This window comes from Neomonachus schauinslandi, chromosome 6 (assembly GCF_002201575.2).
Source record: "Neomonachus schauinslandi chromosome 6, ASM220157v2, whole genome shotgun sequence".
NCBI classification, from domain to species: domain Eukaryota; kingdom Metazoa; phylum Chordata; class Mammalia; order Carnivora; family Phocidae; genus Neomonachus; species Neomonachus schauinslandi.
In genome coordinates, this window is record NC_058408.1 from 140,142,007 (window position 1) to 140,162,633 (window position 20,627).

A 20,627-nucleotide genomic window follows, 5' to 3' on the forward strand; every position below is an offset into this window, starting at 1 on the left:
TTTCTTTCTTTCTTTCTTTCTTTCTTTCTTTCTTTCTTTCTTTCTTTCTTTCTTTCTTCCTTCCTTCCTTCCTTCCTGTCTTTCTTTGAGGATCAATCCATAGCCTACTGACTCATACATAGGAGGGCATCAATAATTATTCGTGGGACACCTGAGTGGCTCAGTCAGTTAAGTGTCTGTCTTTGGCTCAGGTCCATGATCCCAGGTCCTAGATCGCTCCCTGCTCAGCAGGAAGTCTGTTTCTCCCTCTCCTTCTGCCCCCTCCCCACACACTCGTGAACTCTCTCTGTCAAGTAAATAAATAAAATCGTTAAAAAAAACAATTGTTTTCTACATGACTGAATTAAGAATATATCTGAGCATTTAGGAGCACCTCTGAGCCAGGGTAGTCTCATTTCCTCACCCCATCAATATCTTCATCTTAATTCCCTAACCAGCCTGAGAACCATTTCTGAAACTTCTAATTCATTATGGCTTCTGACCAAATACCTGCTATGGGTCAGCAAATGCTTCTGTAAGGGGCCAGATAATAAATGTTTCCAGTTTGCAGTTCACACAGTCTTTGTGGAAACCATTCAACGTTGCCACTGTGGTACAAAGGCAGCCATAAACAATATTTAAATGAATGGGTGTGGCTGTGTTCCAATATAACTTTATTTACAAAAATAGGCAGCCAGTCATAGTTTGTCAACTCCTGGAATGAACTAATATTTTCTTTTCCTTCATGGCCAAGTTTAGAAAACAACTCCCCCATGGAGCCTTCTTTAGTGTATTCTGGAAGAACTCTTTCTTACTTTAAATTGCCCTATTGATTGTGTTCTATCTTTTTTCCTTCTACTTTCACAGTCAAACTGAGATATATGGGATGCCAGGCAGACTGCTAATTTTCTACTGTCCAAATTGACAGCCTTTAAACAGGTGCTTAGCATGCTTGCAGAGAGCAGACTGACTGCTATGTGAGGGGCCCATCAGTGAGGCACTCAGATTCCTCTCCCTGGTTCCCATTAATTCAGCTCAGACCCCAACTTGCAAACTCTATTCAGGGAAACCTAGGTCTCACAAAAAAAGAGGGTTCCTTGGGGTTCCAGTTCTTATCCCCAACTACTAATCAAACAATTTCCCCCATACATATCCCATACTCTTTTCCAAAGAGTCTGTACAGTCTTTTCTAAGCCATATTTGATGATGTTTAGCAACCCCTCCCCATAGATTGGTTGGTCCACCGTCATTCATATACAGACCATTTTCAGTCTTGTGGTATTATTCTTATACCTGTCTTATCTTCCTCACAGAACTGTAAACTCCTAGATCAGTGTTTGATTTTTTTTTTAAATACAGCACACCCACTTTGTGCCTCTCACAGTGCCTGGCACATAACAGATCCTCCATAACGTTAAATGGATGAATGAATATGTAATCATCTTGCCCCAGTAGCCTTCCTTCCCTTAGTATTTTTAATCTAATAGTAAAGGCCTCCCTATCTGTATGATTTTCTTATTTTTGCTGTAACAAATTACCACACTTAACTAGTTTAAAACAACACAAATTTATTATCTTATAGTTTTAGAGCTCAGAAGTCCTAAAATCAAAATGTCAGCAGGGCTGTGTTCCTTCTAGATTTTCTAGGAGAGAATCCTTTTCCAGCTTCTAGAGGCCACCTGCATTCCTTGGTTTGTGACCCTTGGCTGGATCTTCAAGGCCAGCAGCATAGCATCTTCAAAGTTTACTCTCTTTCTCCCTGCATCATCTTCTGTCAATGTGTCTACTTCTCTCTCTTTGACCCTTTTGACTTCTCCTTAAAAGGACCTCTGTGTTTGCATGGAGCCCACCCAGGTGATTCAGGATAATCTCTCCAAATCAAGATCCTTAATTAACTCACATCTGCAAAATCTTTCTTCCCATGCAACAGAACATATTCGCAAGTTTCAAGGATTAAGATGCATACACCTTTGGTGAGTCCTTATTCTGCCTACTACACTTATTTTTAAAGGCTAACAAAATGGGGGTGGGTTGGAGACAAAGAAACAGGCATTACAGTTTCTGAAGAAGAAGTACACCCCAGCTGAGCCAATCCCCACTGGGGATCCCCACCAGACACAAGAAAGGGCAGGGAAGAGCACACTTAGAAACGTTCCAATAAGGCTTCAAAATCTCCTCCAAAATTCAGATTAGCTTTTCAGAAATTCACATATCACTACTTCAAACAAGAAGTAGATGACAGAAATTACAGTCTTGAGCTGTTCCAAAAACCAAGGCAGTCTCAGGATGACTAACACTTCATTCAGAGTGCATTTAAACACACGTGCTATCCTCGGCTAACTATGTCACGGGGAATGCAGTGATTGAGGAGAGGCTTAAATGCTAATTAAGAGGGAAAGATATACGTTGGGGGCAAGACAAAGGTAAAACAGTTTTGAGTATCAAAGCAGAAGTGGTTGGAATTCACCATTTCACAGAATAATACACTGAACAGAATGAGTCCTCAAGATGATGTCAAACCCCCTCATTGTACAGATGAGAAAATTCAAGCTTCAAAACTGACTTTCCCAATATCACATAGTAAATAGGTATAGTGCCCAAAAAAGTCCCCATGCCCTCTGAATGCCAGTCCACTCTGACATGAATTTTCTACTTTGTATCTGTACTTCTTTCAGATGTTAGAACAACCACTCTTTAGTGGCTATGGGAAACATAAGAAAAGACAAGGATTTAATATACTGTTGACCCACTCAAACACATAAGCTGTGACCATATAACCAGGGCCCTCCTTAAACAGAACAGAATGCTGACATATACCTTCACAGTGGCCACATATGTCATCATTTTTCTAAATTCTATAGCAAGTCCCTTTTCAGGGTTGCCTTCACTGTAAGGCTGTACGTCATCCACCCGTCCATCCACAGATTCATTCAAACATCTATCAAATACCTACTCTGTTCCAGGTGCCGGTGATAAAAGAAGACTAAGATGGGTCCCACCCACAAGAAGCTTGTAGACTGGTGCGGGGAGCAAGAAAACCATTCTGTTCACCCCAACACCACATGCTATTTCCATGCCAGATTGGCAGCACCACGCCTGATGATGTGCTTGCTTTATTTAGCCAAAGGGACTCTGAATGACCTTTAGCTTTTTCTGAAAGCCAGATTCATCCTCATATAACTAAGGCATGCACCAGGAGAGGATATTAGAAGACCTGTACTTTACACCATCTTGTTTTCCTCAAGTAAGAACACAGCTCTATTTATTTGCAAAAAAAGAAAAGAAAAGAAAAAGTTGGAGCAAGGACAATAACTCCCTTTGGTAAAGAGTGTAATAAATGTCTTGTACACCTGTTCATAGGTACTAAATCTGAGCCACACAGAACTAGGGTACACAGGATGCTAGAGCAGTTAGGCTAGCACATCAAAGCATATTTCTCTTAATAAAAAATCAACCATGTGTACATTATTTACCCCAAAAAAGAAAAACCAAGTTCAAATTGTGCGTATGTGTGCGTGTGTGAGAGAGAGAGAGTAAAGCTGGTGGATGGTACCAGTGCAGACTAATAAAGAAGCAGGTACAAAACAGGTCCACAAGAACTAAAAAAGACAACTGGTCGAGGCTGAGAACCAGAGGAGAGAGTCAAGAGGGGGCAGTAAGGGATTCGTCAGGAACCAAATCCACAAGGTGATCAAGCCCAAAGCCAAACTGTGGGGCCCAGATAAAATCTAAAGGGGTGATCGAGATGTACTAGAGTGACCAGGGGGGAAAAAAACAACAAATCCAGGTTTTTGGGGGGCAGAGAGGAAAGGAGCAGCACCCATCAGAGTTACAATTCTCCTGAGCATGAGCCCTTCCTGCATCATCCATTCGAGTGTGGATAGCATCAGTTTCCTCATCAGTCATCCCCAGGAGACTCTAGTCTTCACTCTATGGCTATCCAAGCCCGCTGCACAGCTCTGTGTCTGCATGGGTTTCCTTCCCCTCCAGGGCAGACTAACACCCCAAGCTCCTTGGGAAAATTTCTAGCTCCACTTTTGTAAGGCTTAAAACTCTATTTTTTGAATGCATTTCAAAATAAATTGCAAAGATACCAAGGACCATCTTTTTAAAATAACAACACAGCTTCTGTGATATGGTAAAAATAAACCCGACCTGGAGGACCAGAAAGCCTGAGTTTGAGCCCTGACTCTTCCAAATGTGTGATTTGGGGCAAGTTAATAAATCTTCTGGGTACTGACTTCATCAACCAGAGATGGAGACAACAATTTGGATCTCATAGGGTTCATTAATTTAAAAAATACTTACTGAGGACTTAACGATGGGCCTAGCACTATGCTTGACCCAGGGATGGAGGGCTGCATAACACAGCAAGACCCTTGCTCTCATGTAGTTTACATTCTAGCTGGAGAGACAGGCAAGAAATAAGTAAGAAGAAGAAGAAAAAAAAAGAACAAAGTAATTTCAGGCAGCACCGAGTGCTGTATTCATTTCCTAGGGCCGCTGCAACAAACTACCACAAACTTAGTGGCTTAGAATAGCAAAAATGTATTTTCTCACCGTTCTGGAGTCCAGAAGGCCAAAATTAAGGTGTCAGTAGGCCCGTGTTCCCTCTGAGGGCTCTAGGAAAGAAGCCTTCCTTGCCTCTTCCGGGTTCAAGTGGCTCCAGGGGTTCCCTGGAGATGCCAGGAATGTTCCAATTGCTGCCCCTCGCTTTTTTTTTTTTTTTAAAGATTTTATTTATTTATTTGACAGAGAGACACAGCGAGAGAGAGAACACAAGCAGGGGCAGTCAGAGAGGGAGAAGCAGGCTTCCCACTGAGCAGGGAGCCCGATGCGGGGCTCGATCCCAGGACCCTGAGATCATGACCTGAGCCGAAGGCAGACGCTTAACGACTGAGCCACCCAGGCGCCCCAACTGCCCCTCGCTTTATGTGCCCTTCTCTGTGTCCTCTCTTCTTATAATGACGAGTAGTCATTGAATTTAGGACCCACCCTAAATCCAGGATGATTTTATCTCAAGGTCCTTAGCTAACCCTGGTTCCAAATGAGGTCACATTCTGCAGTTCCAGGTAGACATGAATTTCGGGGGCACACTATTCAACCCACTACCCATTTTGTACAAGTACTATAAAGAAATTAATTGAGGAAATGGGGGGCAGTGTCTGAGGGTAAATCTTCAGTGAGGGTGGTCAGGAAAGGCATTTCTGAGAGGCGATTGTAGAACAAAGAGTAGCAGCTACAGGAGGAATATTCTGGGGGCGCTGAGGCAAAAGTGAGCTCAGATGATGGGCCCAAGAACCCAGATGGAGGCCTGAGGAGGTGACTGAGCAAGGTGAGGGGAAATACTGAGAGAGGGGAGACCAGCGGAGTGCTGGGACCACATCACAAGAGCTGACGTGAGAACTGAACGTTGTAAAGGATCTCAAGAACTAATATGCATCACTCCTTCTCCAAAAGGCTCAAGAGCTGAACTTATAATCCGCCTACCAAAGAGAGTGGGTGGTCCAAGCTCAGGCAGCCCCAAACAGCAGCAGGCCTCTATTCCAAGAGCGCATTAATTTATAGGCCTCTTTCCTACTCCCCCTCCCAATGCAGGTGATTTCCTGATGCAGGATATTAACTTTCAGCTGCTGGAAGTCCCTAACCTCCACACAGGCCTAAAAGGTTTCGTCAGGTTTGAATAAGCCTCAGATAAGGAGCTGAACTTTTGCAGGCTTATGAGAACAGCACCTCCAATCCTTCCGAGATTCGCTCATCATGAACGTTAATCCATCTCAAATAAAACCTGTGCATACAGTCGTGGTCTCCCACCATGGCTGTTTAGCAAGGAAAAAGAACAGCTTTGTCTGTTCTGCAAAAGCCTCCTCTGTTTACACTGTGCCCATGGATTTAATTTCTGAGATTTACATTTTAATTCTTTAAGATAGTCAGGAGATAAATGGATAGAGAGGCCTATGGTAAGGCCTGGCTCTTTCCTGGAAAACCTACTTGCCTTACTTTCCTCTCTCTCTCTCTCTCTCTCTCTCTACCTGTTTCTTTATCTTGCCGAAGTTAATCTGATTTCCTTCTCTACTCTCCTTGGGATTTCCTCCCCTCTTCCAGCCCCTTACTCTCTTCTCTGCCCCAATAAGGTTCTCTCCCCAGTTGGTCCCCTAGGTTGTTTGGTCATCTGTCATGATTGAATAGTGTCCCACCAAAATGCATGTCTATCCTGAACTTCATCAAGTGAACTTCTTTGGAAATAGGGTCTTTGCAGATGTCATTAAGTTAAGGTGAGGTTGTATTGGATTAGGGTGGGCCCTAAATCCAATGGCTGGGTGTCCTCATAAGATGAGGAGAGGACACAGAGCGACACACAGAGAAGCAGCCATGTGACCTTGAAGGGAGGGATTAGAGTAACACAGCTACAAGGGAAAAAGCCAAGGATTGCTGGGGCCTCCAGAAGCTGCAAGAAGCAAGGAAGGATCGTCTCCTAAAGTCTTCAGAGAGAAAAAGGCCCCGCTGATACCTTGACTTCAGACTCCTCGCCTCCAAAACCATGAGAGAACAGATTTCTATTGTGTTAAGCCACCAAGTTTGTGGCAATTTGCTACAGCCTCCCCCAGGAAACTAGGAGAGTGTCTGGAGGCTGTTCTCCACCCATCTCTCACCTAGAGCCCTACAGCCGGACCGCAGGCCCTGCCTCCTCCTCTGCGGTGGTCCAACCCCTGACTGGCCTCTGCATTTTTGACTAATGAGGCCACATGTTCTCTATTTATAGGAAGGTTCCCAACTGGGGTCTCTCTTTTTTTCTCTCTCAACATTTTATTATGAAGTTTTCAAACATACAACAAAGTTGAAAGAATTTACAATGAAAACCCATATACCTACCACTGACAGGAACTTGATTAACATTGTTCTCTACTTGCTTTATCACAGATTTACCCATCTCTCCATCCTTCTATTTATCCATCAATACATCTTTTTGGTTTTTTAGATGCATTTCAAGATAAATTGCAGACATCAGGGCATTTGCCTCCGAATACCATTAACTGGAGTTTAATATTTGCTTTCAGTCTTCTCCTTTTAAAGTAAAATTGACATACAGTGAAATGTACGAATTTTATGCATACATTCTCTGAGTTTGCGCAAATGCACACATCTGCAGAGGCCAAACCCCCATCAAGAGAGAGTCTTACCATCAGCCCAGGGAGTTCCTTCCTGAGTCTTCCAAGTCAGCCTTCATTCCCATTCCCCCAGAGGCAACCAATGTTCTGAATTTTGTCCATCACAGATTACTTTTAAGAATTACATGTAAATGGAATCATACACAGTGTCCTCTTTTGTGAAAGGATTCTTTCATTCAGCCCAACATTCCTGAGATTCATCCATGTTGTGTGCATCAACATTTAGCTCCTTTCTAATTTGAGTGGTATTCCATTCTGTGGGTATACTAACTGCCCTTTTTCCTACTGATGAGCACCTGGGCTCTCTTCAGTATTTGGCTGTAAGAATAAAGCTGCAGCAAAGACTGGGGTGCATGAGCCTTCTTGTTGGACACCTGCTTTCATTTCTCTGTGGTTTGGCTGGGCCCTCTTGCATGACAATGGCACTGTCTATCCTGATCCACTGGCAAGCCCAACACAGTCTTCTGGTCCCTCCAGGATGTATGATGTGGTCATTGAGAATTGAGACCAAGTCCAATTGCCTGTGTCTGAACTCAGACTCAGTCCTTCTCTAGCTGGGAGACCTTCTACTAAGTAAAATTACTTAAGCTTTCTGAATCTATTTTAGCATCTGAAAAATGAGGATTAAAAATGGCTATAAATGAGTGTGTGAACCTTGCAGGATTATTCTGGAGAAGAAGTGAGTTCATGTATGTGACTGGCACAAGCTAAGTAAGGAGAGGCCATCTTTATCCTCTGCTGCCCAACACCCAGCCCAGATAGTTAGATCATGTGCCCAGTACCTGCTATTTCTCTGCTCAAAAACCTACAACGGTTTTCTTGGGCTTCCTAGAACAAGTCTCAACTTTGATGCCTACATTTTAAAACCGTTGCTCAAGCTACCTAAAATACCAAGCCAGTTTTTTATGGACTGGAATTTTATCAACTCAGGGACATAACATTCACTGTGCTGATCAGGAATGGTCATTGCTGGTGGGTCACCCTCGAGTAGCAAAAGAAATGATAAAATGAGTAATAAAAAATGGGAAAAGTCAGTAACTAATACTATCCATTTGGTAGACAAAATCTTTCCAATCATACAGGAGTGCTGGGGAGTACAAGAAAACAAAGAGGGTTTTGGCAATCAACAGATTGTGAAGTTTCCATAACTGGCCCCACCCAATCCCAACCCAGACCTGTCAATTTCACCCCACCTCAACATTAAACACAACACCATGCTTGTCTTTGTCTCCACCTCCATCCACACTGTCCTTCCGGATCCCACCTGCCCATACACCTGCCCTGGTCCTGCCCACTCAGATCTTCTTCCTTCAAAACTATCTCCAGCTCCATTCTTTCAGCTGCTTCCCCTTTCCCAGGGACCCCTGTCCTCCGTGACTTCCTCCTGCACTGGGAAAGGACATCACCCACTGCTCTACAGACTGACTGGCCTTGGGTCTCCAGTGAAATTGTCAGCTCTTAAAAGGTAGAGACAATGTCTACTACATATCCCATGCTTCTGCTCATACCTTGCACAAACTTGAGGACATAAATATTTGCTGACTCATCCTAAGTCCACATACTCTCTCCTCAAAAAAACAATAGTGGTGAAAGAACAGAAAAGAAAAAGCTTTTGGGGCACCTAGGTGGCACAGTTGGTTAAGTGTCCAACTCTTGGTTTCGGCTCAGGTCGTGATCTTAGAGTTGTGGGATCCAGCCCCGCATTGGACTCTACACTCAGCACAGAGTGTGCTTGAGTTTCTCTCTCCCTCTCCCTCCATCCCACCTCCCAACAAATAAATAAATAAAACCTTAAAAAAAAAGAAAAGAAAAAGCTTTTTGGCTTTGACTTGGCTTGGCTGTCAACATGACCATCCATGATACTGTGAGAATTCTGTCTGAACTTTATTAAAAAACCTAGACTGTCACACATAAAAGAAGTGTGTACATATGCACACACATGTGCACACACACACACACACCCCAACCATACACAAAATGCCAATTCCTCTGAGCCCTGTTATTTCATTCCATCTTCTTTTGTCAAACATCTATTGAGCACTTACTGTGTGCTAGGGATTTAAAATAAAAGACTTGCTCCTTTCTCTCTAGGAGCTCAATCTAGTGTGGGAAGACAGATCCTAAACAGATCATTACAACAGAAGGAGTGCTGACAGAGGCATGAGGGGACAATGGGAAGTTCCAGAGTGGAAGGCAGAATTCCCCACCCAAAGGGGTGGGTGTGATTTGGGATAACCCAGCAGAGAGGATTTAGGCTGAATTTTGAAGAGTAAGCAGAAGCAGGGGCATATCTAGAAGGGGAAGTAGGTGGCACCTTCTCAATGATTTCTAGGGAAATGTCACAATGGTTGTGAATATTGTGTTAACAAGACAGTAAGGGGACCATGTGAAAAGGAGAGTCTGCTCCTCACACATACATTGGAAGCATCAATGTCAGGCGGAACACCCACAGCACCTACCCTTGGGCCAGCCACCATGGTGGCAGAACCTGGGTAGTTTTCTGAAGTAGGGAGCAGAACAAGACAAGGCTTGCTGAAAAGAGGAGAGAGCATTCCAAATTGGACAATCAATAGATTCAAAGGCACAGAGGTGCAGATGTGCATTTTGAACATTAGGGATCAATCCGGTAGAGCTTTATGGGGATGAATGGGGTAAGAGCAGGGAGGGGTGCCAGAAATGAGGGTGGGCATGGCTCAAGGAGGTCTGGCCTGGTGTTCCCTAGAAGAAAGCTGCCTGTCAAATTAGTGCCCACATCCAGCCATCAGCCTAGGAACATGTCACCGAATCCACTGTCAAGTATAAAGAACATATTTCTATCATATCACAAATTGCTTCCCAAAAGATTGCTTCAGCTATGAACAAAATATATGAATAAGTCAACTACAACTGTCTGTATGTTCCATGGCTTCCAGCAAGCCAGGTTCCAAAAACAACTGGAATGAAGCTCTCTGACATCATGGGGTTCTAGAGCCCCCACTCCCTGACTGCTGGGCTAGAGGGGACCAGGTGCACCAGAGGTAGCTGAGGGCACTCGCCAATGGTCACCAGCTGTCTCCACAGGCACCCCCATCGGCTGGCTGCTGAAGGTAGCTGTCACAGGCAAGCCTCCAAGTTAGAACATTTCCTTTGGTTGGAGGGGACAGTGCCCTAGCCCAGACATCTGGGAAGGGGCATCAGAGAGATGAAGCTGGGGGAAACTGGCAGGTGGGTGCAACCCAAATATATAAACAGGCTCAACCTCTCATGTACCCTCCTGTCCAAGCAGAAAACACAGCCTCAAATCTCTCCCTAGGACAAGCTCAGCAATGTAAAGAATTGGTCTATCTTGGAACCCAACAGTCAGCAAGCAATCTAAGGAAGGTGCAGGGGAGTTTAAGCACTCAACAGCTGGAATATTATAAACAGACCAGTTGTTTCATCCCTGGTCTAGCCAGGCTATGGGAGAAAGTGTAAATGTCTTAGCTCAGAAGCAAGGTACTATTCAACAGCTTCCGCTCTAGAAAAGACAAACCCACTCAGAAGCTTGCAGAACTAGAACTAGCTGAGAAGTCATGACAGCAAGCCTCAGTTTGGTGTAGAAGCAGAGAGGCATAGTGATAGATTGAATATTTGTGTCCCTTTCCCAAATTCATATGTTGAAATCCTAAACCCAATGTGATGGGATTAGGAGGTGGGACCTTTGGGAGATGGTTAGATCATGAGAATAGAGTGCTCATGAATGGGGTTAGTACTCTTATTAAAGGGGCTCTGGAGACCTCCTTCCCCACTTCCACTATGTGAGGACATGAGAAGATGATGGCAATCTATGACCAGGAAGTGGGTTCTCAGCAGACAGAATCTGCCAGCATCTTGATCTAGGACTTGTAGCCTCCAGAAGCATGAGAAATAATGTTTGTTGCTCAGCCCCCACAGTTTATGGTACTTTGTTATAGCAGCCCAAACTAAGACATGTACTCAATAATCTCACCCCTCTGCAACTAGGCCATCATGTTGGGCCTTGAGAAGGGTCAAGGATTTGTGACTATGTCGCCCCAGGGGTATTCAAAAGCCTGTGGACAGCATGTTACTGGGAAAAAAATCAGGACAGCTTATTGCAGGACCAGAAGCCAAACTATCTGAGTTCAAAATCCTGGCTCAGGTGTCTTACCTTGGGAGTGGGAATGCACAGATAAACAAAGGGAGGAGGCCAGGATGATTCATGTGGTAATGGACTAGAATTAGAGACTTAGTAAGAACTCAGGCTTAACACAGATACACCTGTTTACATATAGAAATAGGTATGCATATATATTTGGGTTAATATGCACACATATTTCTTTGCTCTGTCAGCTGAGAGGTCCTAAGAAAATGACACTCCAGTAGCAATGAGCACACCTAGCTCCCATATCTTGGTTTCTAATATCACTCCATCATCTTAAAGAAATGGCTGAATCTAGGACAAGGGTGGGAAATATACAAGGTGATCCTGGTGCATTTTTTTAAAATTTTATTTTATTATGTTATGTTAGTCACCATACAATATATCATTAGTTTTTGATGTGGTGATCCACGATTCATTGTTTTCGTATAATACCCAGTGCTCCATGCAGTACATGCCCTCCTTAATACCCATCACCGAGCTAACCCATCCTCCCACCCCCCTCCCCTCTAAAACCCTCAGTTTGTTTCTCAGAGTCCATAGTCTCTCATGGTTCATCTCATCTTATAGTATCAGAAAATATTGCACAAATGCTCAACCAAAAATTGACAGGGATATGTCAAAGGTGCGCCAGAAGCCAACTGAAAAGGCTCCCAGTGCCCAAAGCAGGAAATTAAATAAAGCTATACTGCATTATAACTCAAGGTAGAAAATAAATATGCATGACTCCATATCAATCTAAATAAATGATTAAATAAATTAATAAATGAGGGCTAAGAGCCAAATCTCCCATGCAAAAGAATAATTTATGTAGCTACTCTCCCCTCGATGAGATGGAGCCTAATTCCTCACTCCTTAAGAGTGGGTTATGCATAAATTTCCTTCTAGAGTACACTATGAGGAAAAGTAACCTCACAGAGGAGAAACTTGACAAACACTACTTCAGCCAAGTGATAAAGATCAACATCAATAGTCATAGATCATGTTGATAGTAGGTCCCTTTTATATGATGCGATGCAAATGGCACTTTACCTCTGTGATCTTCCCCAACTCCATAACCTCAGTCTAATCATGAGAAAAACATCAGACACATTCCAAGAGAGGGGCATCCTACAATATATTCCTCAAAACACCAGTACTCCTCAAAGCTGTCAAGGGAAGTCTTAGAAACTGTCACAGCCAAGATGAGCCTAAGGAGACATGACAACCAAATGTAATGTGGTCTCCTGGATGGCATCCCAGAATAAAGAAAGGACATTCAGTAAAAACTAAGGGAATCTGAAGAAGCTATGGATTTCAGTGAATAATAATGGATCAATATTGGGTCATTAGTTGCAACAAATGTACCATACTAATGTAAGCCATTAAAAATAGGGTAAACAGAGTGTGGGGTATATGGGAGTTCTCTGAACTATCTTCACAATGTTTCTGAAAGCCTAAAACTGTTCTGTAGAATAAAGCCTCTCGATTAAAAAAAAAAAAGGTGGGCGGAGCAAGATGGCAAAGGAGTAGGAGACCTGGATTTCATCTGGTCCCAGGAATTCAGCTGGATGGGAATCAAACCATTCTGAACACCTACAAACTCAACAGGAGATCGAAGAAAAGAATAGCAACAACTCTCTGAACAGAAAAGCGACCACTTTCTGGAAGGTAGGACGTGCAGAGAAGTGAATCTGAGGCGATATTCGGGAGGATAGACGGCGGGGGAGGGGCCTCCGTGGGCCACTTCTGGCAAGTGATAGAGCCGCGGAGCACAAAATCGGAACTTTTAAAAGTCTGCTCCGCTGAGGGACGTCACTCCAGTGGCTAAGTGGGGGGTGGAACCCTCGTGGGACAGTGTGGTCTCAGGACCCTCGGGGTCACAGAAAGACCGGGGGGCCTGAGTGCGGCAGAGCTCCCAGGTATTGGACCAGGGAAGCCGGCTGCAGAGACAGAGCTGAGGCGGGGGCTCTCAGCTCCGGGTTGCCATAAACCGTGATCCGCGGCACAGTCGGGCCACTGCTCCTCCAGCAGGGACCCAACAAGCGGCAGATCCGGGGAGACTCCCCTTCCTCCCCCAGGAGGAGCGGCACAGGAGCGCACTGCAGGGATCTGCGGGGTTTGGAGACTCCAAACGGGGTCGGGTGCCAGAGATAGAAACGCGCGGTCACAGGCCGGGTGAGCACGGAGTGCGGCCGGAGACCGGGGAGACGGGAGCGACTGACTGCTTTTCTCTGGGGGCTCACTGAGGAGCGGGGCCCGAGTTCTCGGCTCCTCCGGGACAGAGATTGGGAGGCTGCCATTTTCACTCTCCTCCTCCAAAGCTGACCAAAGCTTGCAGGGAACAAAAGCTCCCTAGAGCAAACCCAAGCAGATTACTTAGCCCGGACCGGGCAAGGGCGGGGCAATTCCGCCTCCGGCAGAGACATTTGGAAACCACGGCAACAGGCCCCTCCCCAGAAGATCAGCAAGAACAGCCAGCCAAGACCAAGTTTACCGATCAATGAGAACGGCAGAACTCCAGCGCTAGGGGAATACTGCACATAGAATTCATGGCTTTTTTACCATGATTCTTTAGTCGTTCAAAGTTAATTTTTTTTTAACTATCTTTTTTTTTTCTTTTTTTTTAAATTTTTCTTTTTCCATTTTTCAACCAACATCTTATCAATCCCTTTTTTAAAAAACATTTTTACTTTTCATTTTTAGAGTCATATTCTATCCCTTCATAGTAGTTACCCGTATTTTTGGCATATATATATAAGTTGTTCTCTCTTTAAAATTTTGAGATACAGCTTCTTCTAACAGATCAAAATATACCCTAAATCTCTAGTGTATGGCTTTGTTCTAGTCTCCTGCCTGATCACATTCTCTCCCTTTTTTTTTCTTTTTTTTTTAAATCCCCTTCTTTCTTTTTTCAAACAACTTCTTATCAATTCCTTTTATAAAATTTTTTATAATTTTCATCTTTACAGTCATATTCCATCCCTTCATCATATCAACCCTTATTTTTGTATATATATAAGTTTTTCTTTCTTTAAAATTTTGGGAGGCACTTTCTTCTAACAGACCAAAATACACCCAAAATCTAGTGTGTGGCACTGATCTATGCACCAGCCTGATCATATTTGATCATATTCTGTTTTTTTTTGTTTTGTTCTGTTTTTGTTTGTTTTTATCTTTTTCTTTTTCTTTTTTTCTTTTTCTTTTTTCTTTCTTTCCCTTTCTTTTCACCTGGCTTCAGGTCTTTTCTGATTTGTTTAGAGTATATTTTCTGGGGACGTTATTACCCTGTTAGCATTTGGTTCTCTCATTAATCTATTCTCCTCTGGACAAAATGACAAGATGGAAAAAATCACCTCAACAAAAAGAACAAGAGGTATTACCTACTGCCAGGGACCTACTCAATATGGACATTAGTACAATGTCGGATCTAGAGTTCAGAATCATGACTTTAAAGATACTAGCTGGGCTTGAAAAAAGCATGGAAGTTATTAGAGAAACCCTTTCTGGAGAAATAAAAGAACTAAAATCTAACCAAGTTGAAATCAAAAAGGCTATTAATGAGGTGTAATCAAAAATGGGGGCGCTAACTGCTAGGATAAATGAGGCAGAAGAGAGAATCAGTGATATAGAAGACCAAATGATGGAAAATAAGGAAGCTGAGAAAGAGAGAGATAAACAACTACTGGATCACAAGGGCAGAATTCAAGAGATAAGCGATACCATAAGACGAAACAACATTAGAATAATTGGGATCCCAGAAGAAGAAGAAAGAGAGAGAGGGGCAGAAGGTATAATGGAGCAAATTATAGCAGAGAACTTCCCTAATTTGGGGAAGGAAACAGGCATCAAAATCCAGGAGGCACAGAGAACCCCTCTCAAAATCAATAAAAATAGGTCAACACCCTGATATATAATAGTAAAACTTACGAGTCTCAGAGACAAAGAGAAAATCCTGAAAGCAGCTCGGGAGAAGAGATATGTAACCTATAATGGTAGAAACATTAGATTGGCAACAGACCTATCCACAGAGACCTGGCAGGCCAGAAAGGACTGGCAGGATATCTTCAGAGCACTAAATGAGAAAAATATGCAGCCAAGAATACTATATCCAGCTAGGCTGTCATTGAAAACAGAAGGAGAGATAAAAAGCTTCCAGGACAAACAAAAACTAAAGGAATCTGCAAACACGAAACCAGCCCTACAAGAAATATTGAAAGCGGTCCTCTAAGCAAAGAGAGAGCCTAAAAACAACATAGACCAGAAAGGAACACAGACAATATACAGTAACAGTCACCTTACAGGCAATACAATGGCACTAAATTCCTATCTTTCAATAGTTACCCTGAATGTAAATGGGCTCAATGCCCCAATCAAAAGACACAGGCTATCAGACTGGATTAAAAAAAACAAGACCCATCGATATGCTGTCTGCAAGAGACTCATTTTAGACCCAAAGACAGCCCCAGATTGAAAGTGAGGGGGTGGAAAACCATTTACCATGCTAATGGACATCAAAAGAAAGCTGGGGTGGCAATCCTTATATCAGACAAATTAGATTTTGAACCAAAGACTGTAATAAGAGATAAGGAAGGGGCGCCTGGGTGGCTCAGTTGGTTGAGCGACTGCCTTCGGCTCAGGTCATGATCCCAGGGTCCTGGTATTGAGTCCCATATCGGGCTCCCTGCTCTGCGGGGAGCCTGCTTCTCCCTCTCCCACTCCCCCTGCTTGTGTTCCCTCTCTTGCTGTGTCTCTCTCTGTCAAATATATAAATAAAATCTTTAAAAAAAAAAAAGAGATAAGGAAGGACACTATATCTTACTTAAAGGGTCTATCCAACAAGAAGATCTAACAATTGTAAATATCTATGCCCCTAACATGGGAGCAGCCAATTATATAAGCAATTAATAACAAAAGCAAAGAAACACATCAACAACAATACAATAATAGTGGGGGACTTGAACACCCCCCCTCACTGAAATGGACAGATCGTCTAAGCAAAAGATCAACAAGGAAATAAAGACTTTAAATGACACACTGGAACAAATGGACTTCACAGACATATTCAGAACATTCCATCCCAAAGCAATGGAATACACATTCTTCTCTAGTGCCCATGGAACATTCTCCAGAATAGATCACATGCTAGGTCACAAATCAGGTCTCAACTGGTACCAAAATATTGGGATCATTCCCTGCCTATTTTCAGACCACAATGCTTTGAAATTAGAACTCAATCACAAGAGGAAAGTTGGAAAGAACTCAAATACATGGAGGCTAAAGAGCATCCTACTAAAGAATGAATGGGTCAACCAGGAAATTAAAGAAGAATTTAAAAAATTCATGGAAACCAATGAAAATGAAAACACAACTGTTCAAAATCTTTGGGATGCAGCAAAGGCAGTCCTAAGAGGAAAGTATGAAGCAATACAAGTCTTTCTCAAGAAACAAGAAAGGTCTCAAGTACACAACCTAACCCTACACTTTGTAAAGGAGCTGGAGAAAGAACAGCAAATAAAGCCTAAACCCAGCAGGAGAAGAGAAATAATAAAGATCAGAGCAGAAATCAATGAAATAGAAACCAAAAAAACAGTAGAACAGATCAACAAAACTAGGAACTGGTTCTTTGAAAGAATTAACAAGATTGATAAACCCCTGGCCAGACTTATCATAAAGAAAAGAGAAATGACTCAAATCAACAAAATCATGAATGAAAGAGGAGAGATCACAACCAACACCACAGAAATACAAACAATTATAAAAACATATTATGAAACTCTATGCCAGCAAATTAGATAACCTGGAAGAAATGGATGCATTCCTAGAGATGCATCAACTACCAAAACTGAACCAGGAAGAAATAGAAAACCTGAACAGACCCATAACCACTAAGGAAATTGAAGCAATCATCAAAAATCTCCTAAAAAACAAAAGCCCAGGACCAGATGCCTTCCCAGGGGAATTCTACCTAACAATTAAAGAAGAATTAATACCTATTCTTCTGAAACTGTTCCAAAAAATAGAAATGGAAGGAGAACTTCCAAACTCGTTTTATGAGGCCACCATTACCTTGATCCCCAAACCAGACAAAGACCCTATCAAAAAGGAGAATTACAGGACAATATCCCTGCTGAACATGGATGCAAAAATTCTCACCAAAATACTAGCCAATAGGATCCAACAGTACATTAAAAGGATTATTCACTACAATCAAGTGGAATTTATTCCTGGGCTGCCAGTTTGGTTCAACATCTGCAAATCAATCAATGTGATGCAATACATTAATAAAAGAAAGAACAAGAACCATATGATCCTCTCAATAAATGTAGAAAAAGCATTTCACAAAGTACAGTATCGTTTCTTGATCAAAACTCTTCAGAGTCTAGGCATAGAGGGTACATACCTCAATATCAAAAAAGCCATCTATGAAAAACCCACAGCAAATATCATTCTCAATGGGGAAAAACTGAGAGCTTTCCCCCTAAGGTCAGGAACGTGGCAGGGATGTCCATTATCACCACTGCTATTCAACATAGTATTAGAAGTCCTAGCCACAGCAATCAGACAACAAAAAGAAATCAAAGGCATCCAAATCGGCAAAGAAGTCAAACTCTCACCCTTTGCAGATGATATGATACTTTATGTGGAAAACCCAAAAGACTCCACCCCAAAACTGCTAGAACTCATACAGGAATTCAGTTACGTGGCAGGATATAAAATCAATGCACAGAAATCAGTGGCATTCCTATACACCAACAACAAGACAGAAGAAAGAGAAATTAGGGAGTCAATCCCATTTACAACTGCACCCAAAACCTTAAGATACCTAGGAATCAATCTAACCAAAGAGGCAAAGGATCTGTACTCAGAAAACTATCAAATACTCATGAAAGAAATTGAGGAAGACACAAGCAAATGGAAAAACGTTCCATGCTCATGGATTGGAAGAACAAATATTGTGAAGATGTCAATGCTACCTAGAGCAATCTACACATTCAATGCAATCCTCATCAAAATACCATACACTTTTTTCAAAGAAATGGAACAAATAATCCTAAAATTTGTATGGAACCAGAAAAGACCCCGCATAGCCAGAGGAATGTTGAAAAAGAAAAGCAAAGCTGGCGGCATCACAATTCCGGACTTCCAGCTCTATTACAAAGCTGTCATCATCAAGACAGTATGGTACTGGCACAAAAACAGACACATAGATCAATGGAACAGAATAGAGAGCCCATAAATGGACCCTCAACTCTATGGTCAACTAATCTTTGACAAAGCAGGAAGGAATGTCCAATGGAAAAAAGACAGTCTCTTCAACAAATGGTGTTGGGAAAACTGGACAGCCACATGCAGAAGAATGAAACTGGACCACACAAAAATAGACTCCAAATGGTTGAAAGACCTAAATGTGACACAGGAGTCCATCAAAATCCTAAAGGAGAACACAGGCAGCAACCTCTTTGACCTCAGCCGCAGCAACTTCTTCCTAGAATCATCGCCAAAGGCAAGGGAGGCAAGGGCAAAAATGAACTTTTGGGACTTCATCAAGATAAAAAGCTTTTGCACAGCAAAAGAAACAGTCAACAAAACCCAAAGAGAACCAGCAGAATGGGAGAAGATATTTGCAAATGACATATCAGATAAAGGGCTAGTATCCAAAATCTATAAAGAACTTATCAAACTCAACACCCAAAGAACAAATAATCCAATCAAGAAATGGGCAGAAGACATGAACAGACATTTTTCCAAAGAGGACATCCAAATGGCCAAAAGACACATGAAAAAGTGCTCAACATTGCTTGGCATCAGGGAAATCCAAATCAAAACCTCAATGAGATACCACCTCACACCAGTCAGAATGGGTAAAATTAACAAGTCAGGAAACGACAGATGTTGGCAGGGATGCAGAGAAAGGGGAACCCTCCTACACTGTTGGTGGGAATGCAAGCTGGTGCAGCCACTCTGCAAAACAGTATGGAGGTTCCTCAAAAAGTTGAAAATAGAGCTACCATACGATCCAGCAATTGCACTACTGGGTATTTACCCCAAAGATACAAAAGTAGGGATCCGAAGGGGTACGTGCACCCCGATGTTTATAGCAGCAATGTCCAGAATAGCCAAACTGGAAAGAGCCAAGATGTCCATGGATAGAGGAATGGATAAAGAAGATGTGGTATATATATATATATATATATATATATATATATATATATACACAATGGAATATTATGCAGCCATCAAAAGGAATGAGATCTTGCCATTTGCAATGATGTGGATGGAACTGGAGGGTGTTATGCTGAGCGAAATAAGTCAATCAGAGAAATACATGTATCATATGACCTCACTGATATGAGGAATTCTTAATCTCAGGAAACAAACAGGGTTGCTGGAGTGGGGGGTGGGGTGGGACGGATGGGGTGGCTGGGTGATAGACATTGGGGAGGGTATGTGCTATGGTGAGTGCTGTGAATTGTGCAAGACTGTTAAATCACAGATCTGTACCTCTGAAACAAATAATGTAATATATGTTAAGAAAAAAGAAAGAAAAAGAAGAAGATAGCAGGAGGGGAAGAATGAAGGGGAGGAAATCGGAGGGGGAGATGAACCATGAGAGACTATTGTCTCTGAAAAACAAACTGAGGGTTCTAGAGGGGAGGGGGTGGGAGGATGGGTTAGCCTGGTGGTGGGTATTGAGGAGGGCACGTTCTGCATGGAGCACTGGGTGTTATGCACGAACAATGAATCATGGAACACTACATCAAAAACTAATGATGTAATGTATGGTGATTAACATAACAATAAAAAATTTAAAAAAAATGGCTCTACCACTCACTAGTTCATAACTGTCACTAGAGTTCAATTCCACTCTGTGCCTCAGTTTTCTCCTCTGTAACGTGGAATTTTTATACTTTGTATGGCAAGTTCTATGAGAAAATGTATGCGAAGTACCTGTTCCAATGCCTGGGATATAGGAGGTACACAAATGTGGCATAATTACTATTACTACTACCCTCATCAGTAAAATAAAAATTTTAACTTATTAGAAACCACCTCAACAGAAGAATCTAAAAGTTTCCCTTTACTGATCTGGCAATTTTGAAACGCAAGTTACTGGGAGGAGAGGCTCTAAAGCCTCACCCCAAACTCATGCCCTGGGATTGGAATGGGCACAAGATGAATCTGCTACGAAGACAGACCTATTTCAAGGTCACCTGGCAGGGAGCAGGCCACCCTACACAGCCCACACAGAATGTCATAAAGCATCTCAGAGAATGCCATTATTTAAATATGGTTATCCTTTTCCTCATACACCACACACACACACACACACACACACACACACACACACACACACACAC

The 20,627-nt window shown here is 42.5% G+C and overlaps 1 protein-coding gene across 1 annotated transcript in view; it reads right to left on the reverse strand.

The window, feature by feature from the left end:
• GFRA1 (GDNF family receptor alpha 1) overlaps positions 1 to 20,627 on the reverse strand; it is a 220,619-nt gene that overhangs the window by 128,640 nt on the left and 71,352 nt on the right. The window lies entirely within an intron of this gene.